The sequence below is a fragment of the Anolis carolinensis genome, chromosome 3, assembly GCF_035594765.1.
Source record: "Anolis carolinensis isolate JA03-04 chromosome 3, rAnoCar3.1.pri, whole genome shotgun sequence".
NCBI lineage: Eukaryota > Metazoa > Chordata > Lepidosauria > Squamata > Dactyloidae > Anolis > Anolis carolinensis.
Window position 1 is genome coordinate 224,774,388 of NC_085843.1, and position 14,586 is coordinate 224,788,973.

Below are 14,586 nucleotides of genomic sequence, written 5' to 3' on the forward strand. Positions count from 1 at the left end.
TTAATAGCTTGGACCTCCGTCGTCTTCTTGACGGACGCCATCTGTTTATTCTGGACTGACTGACTGACTGACTACGGCCTCGGACTCTCCTTCCTGTGATTATCGTTGGACCTGGTGAACTACAAACGTCTGTACCTGCCTTACGACCTTCGGACCGGATTGGAACTTCGCTAACCGCTTCTGCCCTTGAATGCTGCGTTTGTATCTGGAAATTGCTTGCTGTGTGGAGGAGTAACCTCTTAGTTACTCAAACATAGCTTTTGTATTCTTTTGAACCTTTTGTTCACCAGCTTTTGTTTGTTTTAGTTCCGGGCTGAAGTAAGCTTTTTTGGTTTAACCCGGATTAAACTCCGGTTTAATCCGGTTTATCTTTTGAACGTTTTCCTTGTGTCTTTTTACTTTTAAGGCCAAGGTTTGCCTAGCCCTTGTCTTTTACGGGCATTTTTGGTTCTGTAACTCCAATAAACTTTGTTATATCTTATCTTGTGGCATTCTGTCCTTGACATTAATCTTATAATTTGTCTTTCAGGTTTTTTCTTTTTTGCTCTTGATAGTTTGTTTGTTCCCTATTGTTGTTTTTAATTCAATGTGTCTGGAAACTAGGGCAGCAATAGAAGTTGTGCGGGCAGAAGGAGGTATAGTGATGGCAGGGGAACGTGTCCTCATAGAGGAAGGTGAGGAAATTGTATAGGATGGAGAGAAAGGATGCACACTAAGGTCCACTGAGAGCTATCTGCTCCAACCAGCCAGAACCTGACTGGCAACCATCATCCAAAGGAACTTTTCACTGGCTGCCCCAAGACTGTGGAACAACCTGCCAGAAAAACTCTGACAGCTAAATGAGCTATCGAAATTTTAAAACCATGTGAAGACCTATCTCTTCCGGTAGGCCTACCCAGACAGTCTTTAAGCATGAATTTTAAATGTGTGTCCTGTGTTTAATCTCTATTTTGTGAATTTTAATATGTCTTTTATAGAGATACATTTTGGTGTGTAGCTTTTATAGAGGTACATTTTAATATGTGGTGTTTCTGCAGTTTTTATGTGTTTTAATTGTTCTATAACCCACCTTGAACCATGAGGAGAGGTGGGTAAGAAATAAAATAATAATAATAATAATAACAATTATTATTATTATTATTATTATTATTATTATTATTATTATTATTATCATTACAGCTTGTAAATCTGGACACAGTATTCCAGTTAAAGTCTGACTAAAGCAGAATAGAATGGAGTTCTGACTTTTCTTGACCCATACAGACACTATATGCCTATTGATTCACCCTACAGGATTGTAAATACAAAGTTGATAATAGCATTAGATCACAGTCTAATAAGCAAGAAAGCATACATTCTTTGTTCACTCTGTATAAAATGCACTGATTTCATGTCACTCTTTGCACCTATATGCAAGAATATGAGCTTTGTAGGTGCAAGACATGGCAATACAGGGAAAACAATAAAACATCTAACATCTTGCTAAAACATCCTCAAACCATTGTCTTCTTTGTTGCTTGCTGAGCTGATGTCTGTACAACTCAGCATTCATCCTCATATAAAAGAGTACTCAAAATGTTTTTACTTAAGCACAGTTGTAGGAATGCACTTTATCAGTCTCCATTCATTCAGGATATAAATCCATTAAATTCTTGTTTTCAAACCAGACACCTTCCTCAAAAGAAGGCTAGTTCATTTTAAAATAAAACTTTGAGCTCTCTCAAGTCATACGCCAGATTTTGAATTCACCTTTCTGAAATGAATTCCAAGCAGGTAAAAAGAACAAGATTTAATTCCTGGGGAAATAAACCCCCTTTTCTATGTACACAAAAGTTATAACTAAGTCAGTGATAAACTTTCACATACCAAAACCACAATGTAGAAACAGGAAGGCACAAATACAATAGGCAGGTGATCAAAGGGCTGCCTTCCTAAAGAAAAGATAGACACCACATGGAGATTTTCAGTTTACAAGCCCTGCTGTCTTACTGTTTCCCTGCCTAGTGATAAAAGATAAACCTGCGGATTCCCATCCACTGCAGGTCTGCATTACATTATTCAGTCAAGTCGTTTTCACAGCAGGAGAGTACAATGTAATGGCAAAACCGAAACAAGTTAATATCAGAGGTTTCAGAGAGGGAAAAGATGAAGGTGCACCTACCTGGGAATAAGGGGATGAAAAGATTGTATCTTGCAGTTCTAGTGAAATTCATCAGTACCTTCTATTTCTTTGTCCAAGGCATTCCATTGAACCATAATATTGGATTTTCTTTCATATTCTGACCATACCTGGGTGAAGTCAAATAAGAAATTATTTGAATCTCTGAGTTCTTCAAAAGAAATCTCCATAAGGCTTCAGATGTTCAGTTTCCATTTACTCTACATTATATAGGTTGAGCACGCCTAATCCAAAATACTCCAAAATTGTCCACAGGGGTGCAGAGATAGGGGACATTGTTTGCTTTCTGATGGTTGGGTTCTTTTTCTATAATATTCACTCCAATCCTAGATCATGGCCTTCGATTTCCAAAATACTGTCATCTATTTGCAAAATCCATTCCTTCAACTGCACAAGACAATATGACTTATGGTGCAGTTTTATTCTGGAAAATCTCAAAACACTGTCTTTGGGCCTCATCACATTGATAAGGTCCCATGTTCCAGTTCGGCAGTCTCTTTGGCGAATTGACGGGGCAATCCTGTCAGACAGATCCAGAGATTTCTTTCTGCCACTGCTTGAAGAATATTACATTTCTTATAATAGAAATACCCTTATAATGGGAATCATTTCAAAATACAATAATAGTCTTAGCAATGCATTGATTCATTTTCCGCTTCTGAAGACATATTTTAAGTCAATGATTTTATTTATCACAGTTCACTTTAAAGTAGGAACATGCCCCAAACAGCTTAATCTTTTAATTTTCATTGAATCCAGTGAAAGATCATTTCCATAGGCCCTCAACTTATACAGCCTTTTTTCAAATCCTCACTCCACAAATTCCGTCATTTTGTCTGTGATCACTCAATAAGGTCTCCATGGCTGGAATGAAAAACAAAAATGAGATGGGACATCCTTGTCTTGTTCCCTTTTGTATTGCAGCCAGAGTTGTTGCATTGTCATTTACCAAATCCAGACTTTTTGAGTATAATGTTTTTATAGCCCAGATAATATTTTCTCCAAAGTTCATTCTCTCCAAGAAATATTGTAAAATGCTTTCTCTGCAGCCAGAAAAACCAAAACAATCTTTTTTTTCTTATTCTGATGTTCCAAATACTCAGTAATATTCAGGACAGTTCTTATATTACCTCTTAATTGACTTTTTGGCAAAAAAAAAACACCCCACTTTGATCCTCATTAATATTCTGGGAGATATTCTTACTCAATGTTTGCCAAAATAGTGGTTAATGTCCTAAAGTCATTGTTTAATAATGAAATAGGTCTGCAGTTCCTTGTTAATGTTTTGTTTGCATAATCTTTCTGAATGACTGTAATATGGGGATTCCTCCAAGAATCCAGCATTCACCTTTTCTATTAGTCTATCAAATACCATTTTAAATAGTTGAAGTAATTTGTTTTTGAATTTCTTATAATATACTGCACATGGTCCATCTAGATCTGGAGCTTTTCCAACTTTGGTCTTTTTGATTGTCTCAGCAATCTCTATTGCTGTCATAGGTTCACTCATAATCCCTCACATATAAACCTCTAAAGTATTCCACAAAAGATTTTAATATGTTCTTATTATTCATTGCATACTGATTTCCCTTCCTAAGCTTTGTGATAGATTTCTTAATCCTATCCTGCTTCAGTTTGTTGTAAATCCACTGTCCAGGTTTATTCCCAAGTTATACTTGTTTGGCACTCAGTTTTTGCACTACAAATGGTAAAAACCACTCTTGCAATAACTTAATATTGTATGGAATCTCTTTGTTAAACCATTTCTTGAGTTTCCATTCTAGATTTTATAATTCCAGAAAGAAATTTGTTCTTTTTTTAAAGCTTAGAGCCACATTTTATGCCTGTCTCCCAAACTACTGTTGGGTCTGTTTTTATGTAAATTCAGTTCAATAAGTTACTCAAATCTTTTTTTTACAGTGCTATAATATTTCATTCTTCAGAAACACATATTAATAAACCTTCATATGAATTAAATTATCTCTGATTTCAGAGTTATCATGGTGGGATTTCATGATCTTTCTTAATTATTTTGCTGAATATTAATCGTTGTTAGCTGGAATAAGAAACTCCATTCCAGTTCCCCGTAAAAATCAGATTTTGTCCAGTTTCGATGTATTTTAATAAGTTTTCGATAAACACATTTTGACACTCAATTTGAACTGAACAATTATATATCTACCATTTTCATCTTGAAATATCAGTTTAGGCCAGTGGTTCCCAAACTTATTTGGCCTGCCGCCCCCGTTTCAGAAAAAATATTACTCAGCGTCCCCTGGAAAGGGGGCGTGGCTTAGAGGGGTGGGCGTGGCTCCTGCTCAAGAGGGCGGGGATGAGCCTCTCCCCTAGTCCAAGATGCAGGGCTGGGAGGGGGAGGTGGGCGGGGCCACAAATGGGCGGGCAGGACTGGGATGGGTGGAGTTATGAGCTTTCCCAACCTTCAGATTTAAATATTATGACCTCTTCACATGTGCCACTGGAATCACCACGGATCGTGGCGATTCCAGCAATACACATCTGGAGGCATTGAGAACCCATCACCCTATGCCCTGCGCTATATCACCTGACTCACATGTTCCCATCCCATGCCACCTGGCTTTGCCCCATTGATCTAAGGCAACGCGGGAAGCCTCCCATGTTGCTGCCACCACAGCATGCACTGGTTTGCCTTCTCCTTTGAGATGCCCCACCAGAGCCCCACTGGAAGTTGCAGTGAATCGTGTAATGGAAGCCAGTGGGCTCCGTCTTAAAGGAGAAGGCAAACAAGCACATGCTTCTCCCCCATGTGATGAGGTTGTTAGTATACTGAATATTTAGAAGTACCTTCCAGTGCATCTTACTCCCAAGTGAGTATGCACAGACTCATCAACCCTCATTGTCTTAATATTTCTTCTCACGTGATAGTACATTCCTGGTTGGCCATTCCAAAGGAGGCCCAATTACAGGGCCGGGCCGTGGCACAGCTGGTTAGTAGTCAGCAGCAATAAATCACCACTGACCGTGAGGTCATTGGTTCGAAGCCCGGGTCGGGGTTAAAGTTCCCAACCATTAATAGCCTAGCTTGCTATTGACCTAAGCAGTTCGAAAGCAGACGTGTCTGAAAGTAGAAAATTCTAGGTACCTCTTAATGCAGGAAGGTTAATTTAACTTAATTTATGACATCATAAAAAACTGCCAACAGCATGTGAAGAACATGAGGAAGTACTACCTTCAAAAGGACCCAGTGTCACAGTGGATGATGAAGCAGCAGCTCCCCCTGTGGCCAGAATCGAGCATACCCTCATGAAGCCGGAAGCTGGAAAAATGTTAAATAGTCTTTATTTGTCTGTCTGTTTATGTCGTATATCTGATAATGGCATTGAATGTTTGCCATGTATATGTGCATTGTAATCCACCCTGAGTCCCCTTCAGGATGAGAAGGACGGAATATAAATACTGTAAATAAATAAATAAATGGGAGTATTGGTTGTACAGCTTTGCCAGATCACTTTGTTGGGGTAAGTCTGCCCATGTAGCCTAATCTTAGGTGGGATCTTGAACTGCCCTCCTCCCAATTCCAGGGTCCCCATTTAATTACCCTGTTTCCCCTAAAATAAGACATCCCCAGAAAATAACACCTAGTAGAAGTTTTGCTGAATTGCTAAATATAAGGCCTCCCCCAAAAGTAAGACCTAGCAAAGGTTTTGTTTGGAAGCTTGCCCGCCAAACAGAACACCAGACCATGCAGGATTGGTAAATGTATGTACCATAGGGTGTTGTACATGGAAATAATGGTAGTAACAAGAAATTATTGATAGGATTTACAGCTTGTCTGGTTATGCTGGTTTGTGATGACAATATAATGTTCTTTTTTTTTTTTTTGCTCAACAATAAATGTGAATTCTTCTTCATGGAAAAATAAGACATCTCCTGAAAATAAGACCTAGAGCATCTTTGGGAACAAAAATTAATATAAGACACTGTCTTATTTTCGGGGAAACACGGTACCATAGAATATTTTGCAATGCAATGCATGTAAGAGATTACTTTTCATTTCCCATTTTGTTCCACTGAAATGAAAGAAAAACTCGATTTTTGTTCTTATGGGAGGAATAAACAAACAAAGCTGCAAAAAAAATCCATTAGGCAGAAAGTTAGAATACAGTTAGGCAATTTAAGCACCACAAAACAAAGAAACACAAAATCAGTCGACTGTCAACTGGGACATAAACCTTCATTTTCGCATACCAAGATAAAGTAATATGCGGGCTCTCTAGCCAATTTCCATAAACATTTAAATCACAAACAAATAAAAATCAAAGTTTATTATGAATTTCATTGCTTTTAGCTGAGTAAACTATACATGCTTCATTTCTACTTTCCTGTGTTTCTTTTACCCCCTCAGTTTAGTCTTAATCATTACAAGCAGTTCACTGGCATGCTGGAAAAACCTCAATCTGGAGGATCTAATTAGAAGCTAACATGAAGCCTATTTGGTGTGCACGTATACAGTGTTCCCTCACTACTTCACGGATTCGCTGTTTCGTGGTTTTTCAATAAACTCTAAAAGACTATTATAAATCATAAAAAAATACAATTTACAGCCTAAGGAAGGGAGGAAGGAGAAGCCGAAGAGAGAGAAAAGGAGCCCAAGCGGCAACAGGAGGAGAAGGAGGCAATTTATCAACACATGATTGGTTGATAAAGACTTAAAATAGTATATAACTACTAAAATAATGTATAAATATTAAAATAAATATAGGGCCCCTACTTTGAGGATTTTTACTTATTGTGGGTGGTCCTGGAACCTAACCCCAGTGATAAGTGAGGGAACACTGTACTCCACATATGAAAGCATGCTAGACTTTCCCACCAGGTCTATTGTCTTTTTTCTTCAGACACGAATGTCACACATCTGAAAGCTGTTGTATCTGCATATGTTCCAGGACTCAGTACAAAAATCCTGATGCTCTGACTCACTGGAGACTCTCATAGAATTCTTGAGGTGAAAGAGACCAAAAGAGTCATCCAATCCAATCCAAAGCACTTTTGATAGTTGACCACCCAACCTCTGTGTATAAACCTTCCAGGAAGAAGACTCGCATTCCAAGGCACTTTATTACACTGTTGAACAGCTCTTGTCATCCAAGTCTCCTCTTGAGACCAGTTTTTTAAAAAAAATGATAAAATTCTCAAGCTGCTTCCAAATGTGAGAGGGGGAACAAGGCCTCTTGGTAGACTTACAAGGGGTTAATTGCTGTAGGAAAAATTGCTGTAGGAAAAATCATATTCCAAAGAGTAACCAAAAATTGCTCTTCCTTTCTGCCATAACGTCTCACAATACTCCTCGTTTGTGTTCTTCTAGCACATTGTGAGATATTAAAATGGCAGCTTTCCAACAGTCCTGGGCTTGTCGAACTATATGTATGGTATATATAATTTATCTTGGGGAGAGAAGATAAGACAATGTTCAGTACTACTGATGTGCTAACAGCTGCCCAAGAATGCCAGGTGCTGAGAAATTCCAGGCTGTTATAATATTAGACAGATGCAAGATTAATCCTCTTGCAGTCAAATTGGCAAAGGCCGAAGATTTTAAAGTGACTGTAGCCAAAATACTTGAAAACCTAAGGGACTGCAAAGAGCAATGAGTAGTATTTTCATTAACATGGCTTTTGGGAACAACAGCTCATTTTCAAATAAATTATTATGTACGAACAGGCTTTTGGCAAACCATAGCATTAAAAGAATATATTTCATGGCTGAGTTACACACATCCCAGCTATCCTCATTTGGCTGATACAGTCTCAATTAATCCTCTGTCATCCAATTTTCTCAGCTACTTTTAAAATATCCCAGTTTCTCTCTTCTTTCTCCCTCCACCCTCAACTTACTTTCTCCCTCCAATCTCAACTTACTTCAACTGAGTAATGCAAATTAGTTCTCACACAAATAACTCATCAGTGGGGAGAAGAGATGAATCTGTCCTTTCCAGTAGGCTCCACCAAAAGCAAACTGCTACAGGCTCTCCTGGCTTGTGTGTTCTTCCATATTAACATGATCTTAAGTACATTTCGTTTTCATTTGTGACATGTTGTAGGATATGGAATTAAGTGTTAAGATAAGTTTGTTTTACATTGATTATAATTGATAGGAATTTATTCATTCTGCATGTGTAAAATCTATACGAATCATTGGCTACAAGCTACTCATAAGAACATATACTTCAGAAGCATGAGGCTGTGCAGGTTCATGTCCCATGTCTACAAACAGAGTGGGGAAATTTTCCAGTTGGAAACTAAAGAACAGGCATGGGCAAACTTCAGCCTTCCAGATGTTTTGGACTTCTACTCCCACAATTCCTAACAGCCTGCTGGCTGGAAGTTAAAATCCAAAACACCTGAAGGGCCAAAGTTTGCCCATGCCTGCTCTAGAGTACCACAATCACTTATTGAATTGAACACTGGATGGGATGAACCATTCAGTGTTCTATAGTCATGGTAATAGTCTATGTCTGTTCAAAGAATTCCTTTTCCCTCTTGCTGCCTTAAAATCCTACTCCACGTTGTTAAGAAATCCTCCAGAGCCGATTTTCAGAACTATAATAGATGGTAGAGGAGCCCCCAATAGTGCAGCAGATTAAACTGCTTAGCTGCTGAACTTGCTGACCAAAACATCGACGGTTTGAATCCAGGGAGCAGGGTGAGCTCCTGCTGTCAGCCCCAGCTTCTGCCAAACTAGAAATTCAAAAACATGCAAACGTGAGAAGATCATGACATGACTAGACTTAATGTCAGGAGAAAACCTTTACCTTTACCTAATAGACAGTAGGGTTTGGGGAGGGAAGAGATCCTGATTCCACTGGAGAATGCAGTAAAGTTTATCAGAAGTATATTGTTGCATTGTAGCTTAAGTTTGACTTGTCTTTTAACAATGTCATTTCCTGGACAGAGATAATATTGCCATTGTGATCCTTGGACAGGTAATCTCTCAATTAGACTACTGCAACACACTTGACATGGGACTACATCTGAAGACAATTTGGAAGTTGTATCTGGTAAAAAAAATGTAGCAGCTAGGCTTCCAAACGGAATGCCACATAAAAACCATATAATGCAGGAATTAAAGGAATTGCACTGCTGGCCAATGCACTCCTGATCTGAATTCAAAGTGAGAGTGATTACTTTTAAAGATTATAATAATTTGAGGCTTCAAGATTTGAAGGAGCAGCTTTCTAGGTATTTGACTATCTGAAGAAAACCTCCTTTATGTTCCAAGAGTTGGGGAAATAAATGGTGTGAGGGCATGAGAAATTGTCTTCACTACTGTAGCACCACATTTATGGAATTATCTCCTCTTAGAAACCTGAGGGGCAGAGATGTTGGTGTGTGGCATAAATTTAAAACATGGCTGTTGAGAGCCTTTGGTGCCAAATGATTCTGTCTAATTTGCATATGTAGATGGTTTTTACATTGTTACATGATAGTTTGATACTTTTCGAACTGTAACAAGTATCACCTATTAAATCATTTTAATCTATATTGTACGCCATGTTGATATGCTAGAATATAGGCCAAGCAATGCATATTTTCATAATTTTTTTTAAATGAAATAAGTTCACTACAAACATTGCTGTTATTTATGCACAGTATTCCCAGCTGCGGAGCTAAAAGTGATGCTGTAACATGACACTGTTTTGCAAGCCACATTTTCCCAAGCAGCAATGTGTTCCAGGACAACTTAAGAGATTCAACAGCCAAATGAGCACTGAGTCCTGCAGATTCATGGTGTTTCTTAAATATATTTTTATTTAAAAACATACAGGCAAATAAACACAGCACCGTGGGATGTTTATTATCAAAAAGGGTCCAAGATTTGGAAGCCATCCAAACAGTTTCCTCTACATCAGAGTTGGAGGGATTTTTTTGTGTGTCAGGAGCAATGTGAGAAACTGTAAATCACTTCTGGTGTGAGAGAATTGGCCATCTGCAAGGAAGTTGCCCAGAGGACGCCCAGATGTTTGTTTGTTTTTTTATGTTTTTACCATTCTTGTGGGAGGTTTCTCTCATGTTCTCTCATGGAGCTGGAGCTGATAGAGGGAGCTCATCCCCACTCTCCCTGGGTTGGATTCAAACTGGCAACCTTCAGGTCAGCAACCCAACCTGTAGTTCATCAGTCCTGTCAGCACAAGAGTTTAACTCACTGCGCCATCGGGGGCTCCTTATCAAAGTTGGAGTGTGTGTGGGCCATTGATAGCCAACTGTTGCATGAGCCACATCTTGCTCAGCTGATGGATTATTGGTCCTCCAAAAAGTGCTGAATGAATACTCCCATTTTCCTTGACAATTGGCCATGCTAGTGTGTTGGAAATGGGAGTCCAGCAGCAATTGGAGGGTTCTTACCCTACAACATCCGAAGTGTGCATCTTTTCCACCAACCTCAAAATCCATTTTCTATCTAGTCTATTTCACAGAAATAGATGACAGTGAGGGGGAAGAGGGAAAGGGGGGACAAATAGATAGATATGACAATAGATAGAAAATAGTGCAATTCTGCTTTTTGCCGGTGAGTATAAAAGGGTGATGCCGGGGGTTAAACCACTGAGCTGCTGAACATCCTGACCGAAAGGTTGGTGGTTCAAATCCGGGGAGCGGGGTGAGCTCCCACTGTTAGACCCAGCTTCTGCCAACCTAGCAGTTCCAAAACATGTAAATATGAGTAGATGAATAAGAACTGCTCTGGCGGGAAGATAATGGCGCTCCATGCAGTCATGCCGGCCACATGACAACGCCGGCTCCTTGGCTTAGAAATGGAGATGAGCATCAACCCCCAGAGTCGGACATGACTAGACTTAATGTCAGGGGAAACCTTTACCTTTACTGAAATTGTATAAACTTTATTTCCATGACTCAGTTGGAGCTTGCATAATCTTAAAAGTTAAATTAAGATCTTAAAAGTTGGAAACCCTAGAGATATAAAAATGTTCCTATATAATGCTTGCCAGTTGGATACTGCTGATTAAACACAAACGAAGATATTTGATTTTCTTTTCAGTGTTCAACCAACAACAAAGAAAAAAATATATAATATTTGAAATTGCCTAGGAAATAGGGAATGAGGATAGAAAAGGCAGTCCTAGTTGTCATCTGTGCAAAGCAATAATAATGCCAATCATCTTCTTTTCCTACAATATAGCACAAAATAGCACAGAAGGTAAGAGAGATTTTGTCCTGAATAGTTGAGGTTCTGCCTATCTCTAGTACACATTGACATGGGTAGTACAACATCTCCTGAACTATATAAACAGACTTAGCTAATACAGTAGTAGGGAATGCTACTGTAGCAGGAGACAGCACTGGTATTAGATATATAAATTGTAGGCCATCAAACAAAAGGCTTATCAACTAAGGATGTTATCACACCATGTTATTAAAGTGATGCATTATTCTTTTCAGCCTTATCACTCAACATTAACACTCTCACGTTGTTGCATTGGGAGTCATTGAAAAGTTGGATTTTTGACTGTGGAAGTAATCTGTTAATGACCTATTTTCCCACAACAAATCTGTAAACATTCTTGGTTCAGATTTCTCATAGTGCTTTATTTCATTAATGATCCATTAGTGTGCACAGTGTGAATGTGGCCAGGTTATCCCTCCCTCGAGGATTTTGAAGGAAATCACTGGCAGAGAAGCCCCAGATCAATTCTGGTGCTCTGATGAGGAAGATGTTATGTTTAAATCCCTCTAAGCCCCCTTATGACTTCTGTTTTTGTTGTTGTTGTTGTTGTTGTTGTTGTTGTTGTTGTGTCATCATTATGTTGTTGCACACCCTACTGTCATAGCCTCGTGCCATTGTAGCACTATTACAGCTACATTTATTTTTTTAAAAACAAAGGATGAACCAAACACAAAGTGAGAAACAGGATAAAGGAGTGGGCAATGACACCATTGATGGCAATAGTGGACAACAAGTTAAACGTGAGCCAACAATGTGATGTGGCAGCTAAAGAAACTAATGGGATTTTGGCCTGCATCAATAGGAGTATAGATCCAGGGAAGTCATGCTACCCCTCTATTCTGCCTCGGTCAGACCACACCTGGAATCACACTGTGTCCAACTCTGAGCACCACAATTGAAAGGAGATGTTGACAAGCTGGAAGGTGTCCAGAGGAGGGTGACTAAAATGATCAAGAGTCTGGAGAACAAGCCCTATGAGGAGCGTCTTAAAGAGCTGGGCATGTTTAGCCTGCAGAAGAGAAGGCTGAGAGGAGACATGATAGCCATGTATAAATATGTGGGGAGAAGTCATAGGGAGGAGGGAGCAAACTTGTTTTCTGCTGCCCTGGAGACTAGGATGCGGGACAATGGCTTCAAACTACAGGAAAGGAGATTCTACCTGAACTTTAGGAAGAACTTCCTCACTGTGAGAACTGTTCAGCAGTGGAACTCTCTGCCCCAGAGTGTGGTGGAGGCTCCTTCTTTGGAAGCTTTTAAGCAGAGGCTGGATGGACATCTGTTGGGGGTGCTTTAAAAGTGATTTTCCTGCTTCTTGGCAGGGGGTTGGACTGGATGGCCCATGAGGTCTCTTCCAACTCTATGATTCTATGATTCTATTAAAGGGAAAAAAACATCTTAAAGTACAAATGCTGCAAGAGCACAACACAGACCATCAGCAATCAGCTATCTTCACAAAACTTGCTGGAGCAGATTTCAAACAGAATCACAAAGCATAAAGGAATGGTATCATAAGGCCCTAAATCTCATCATTTCTTCTGTTTTCTGATGTTCTAGTTCACCTTAGGGTTGCTATAGGTAAGAAATGACTTAACAGGACAACACAACAAATGTTCAATAAATATGTAGTACAAAAAGTGTACTACATAAGTCAGTGATTAGCAGGTTAGCTACATAATATTATTTTGTATTTTTAAAATATGCACAAATATTGGAGAAACCACTTAGCATAAGATGTATAAATCTTAAAGTTAAATGATATACTCTTTTACTACATGAATAGACAGCTCTAAGGGTTTCAGTACTGTCTCTTGAAAAATGGTTTTGATTAACTAGATATGTTCCCTAGCTATAAACAGTCTGTCCGTAATAGGATTTTGCCCCTAGGACAGACTCACTGTGTTTGATGATATTAAGGGTGGGGGTGAAAAAAAAACTATGGTTCCATTAAAAAAGGACCGTGGCTATATTTGGAAGTCTTTCTATATAAAGCTGTTTGTGTAGTTCTTTGCTCGCTACATGGGCTATACTTACATGCATGCTCATATAGACAAAAAGAGAGGGGTTTCTAATATCAATCCACTGTAAAATAAAGATTATAGCTGGCATTCTGTCAGTGAGTTGTGATGGCATAGTTGACCCTGTAATTGTTCAGAAGGTCTGTTTTAATCACACCATGACCAAAATCCACCCCAAGAGATAATATTTCCCGCATGCAAGCCCCACTTCTAATATAGCCATCTCTGTATTGGGAGAGAACAGAAGGAACAGCAGAGATACACCCAAGTATTTCCTTTAGTCGAACATAATGTGATAATGTCATTCTCAGGAACCTTCCAAAACACATAGAAGGTTCCTGATGATGCATGTTGTAGTGCACCAAGGAAAATAGCTAGACGACATGTGTCTGCTGCTCTCATCACTCTCTGCCAACATAGAAATGGCTATTCTGGTAGGGCTGACACACGAATAGATGGTTTGAGGGTTGCAGCAGGAAATGTGTCATAGCAATGTGCCAGAGACATGTTTCCCTATAAAGGATCTCAGCCTATATTTTAAATAAGATGGGATTTTTTACATGTCAGGAGAGATGTGATAAACATCAAGTTGCTTTTGGTGTTAGTGAATTGGCCATCTGCAAGGACATTGCCTAGGGGATGCCTAGATGTTTTACCATCTTGTGGGAGGCTTCTCTCATGTCCCCGCATGAGAAACTGGAGCCGACAGGCGGGAGCTCACCCCACTCCCCAGATTCAAACTGCCAACCTTTCAGTCAACAGTCCTGCCAGCACAAGGGTTTAACCCATCGTGCCTCCAGGGCCAATGGTGAACTACTAAGATAGTTAACTTAGTAGATGGCAAAGATGGTGAACTACTAAGAGCCCTCACCATTAGCTATGTTGCCTATGGTTAAGAATTGCAGCCCAACAATAACTGGATTGCCACACATTTTCCATCTTGGAACAAAGTATGCATGCAACAGGTCTAAGCAACAATCTTGCCATTTGAAGAAGTTTCAGAACCGGGCCATACAAATCCTTCTACTCAAGTAGTCAACGCATCCGTAGATGCGTTTTGCAAAAACCAGACATGCAAAAGATGCACTAACTGGCACAGTCATGTTTTTACCAGCTAGTGTCTCTTCCGAGTCAAACTTTGTGCAAGCATAAAATTTTTGAGTGTTATGTTTT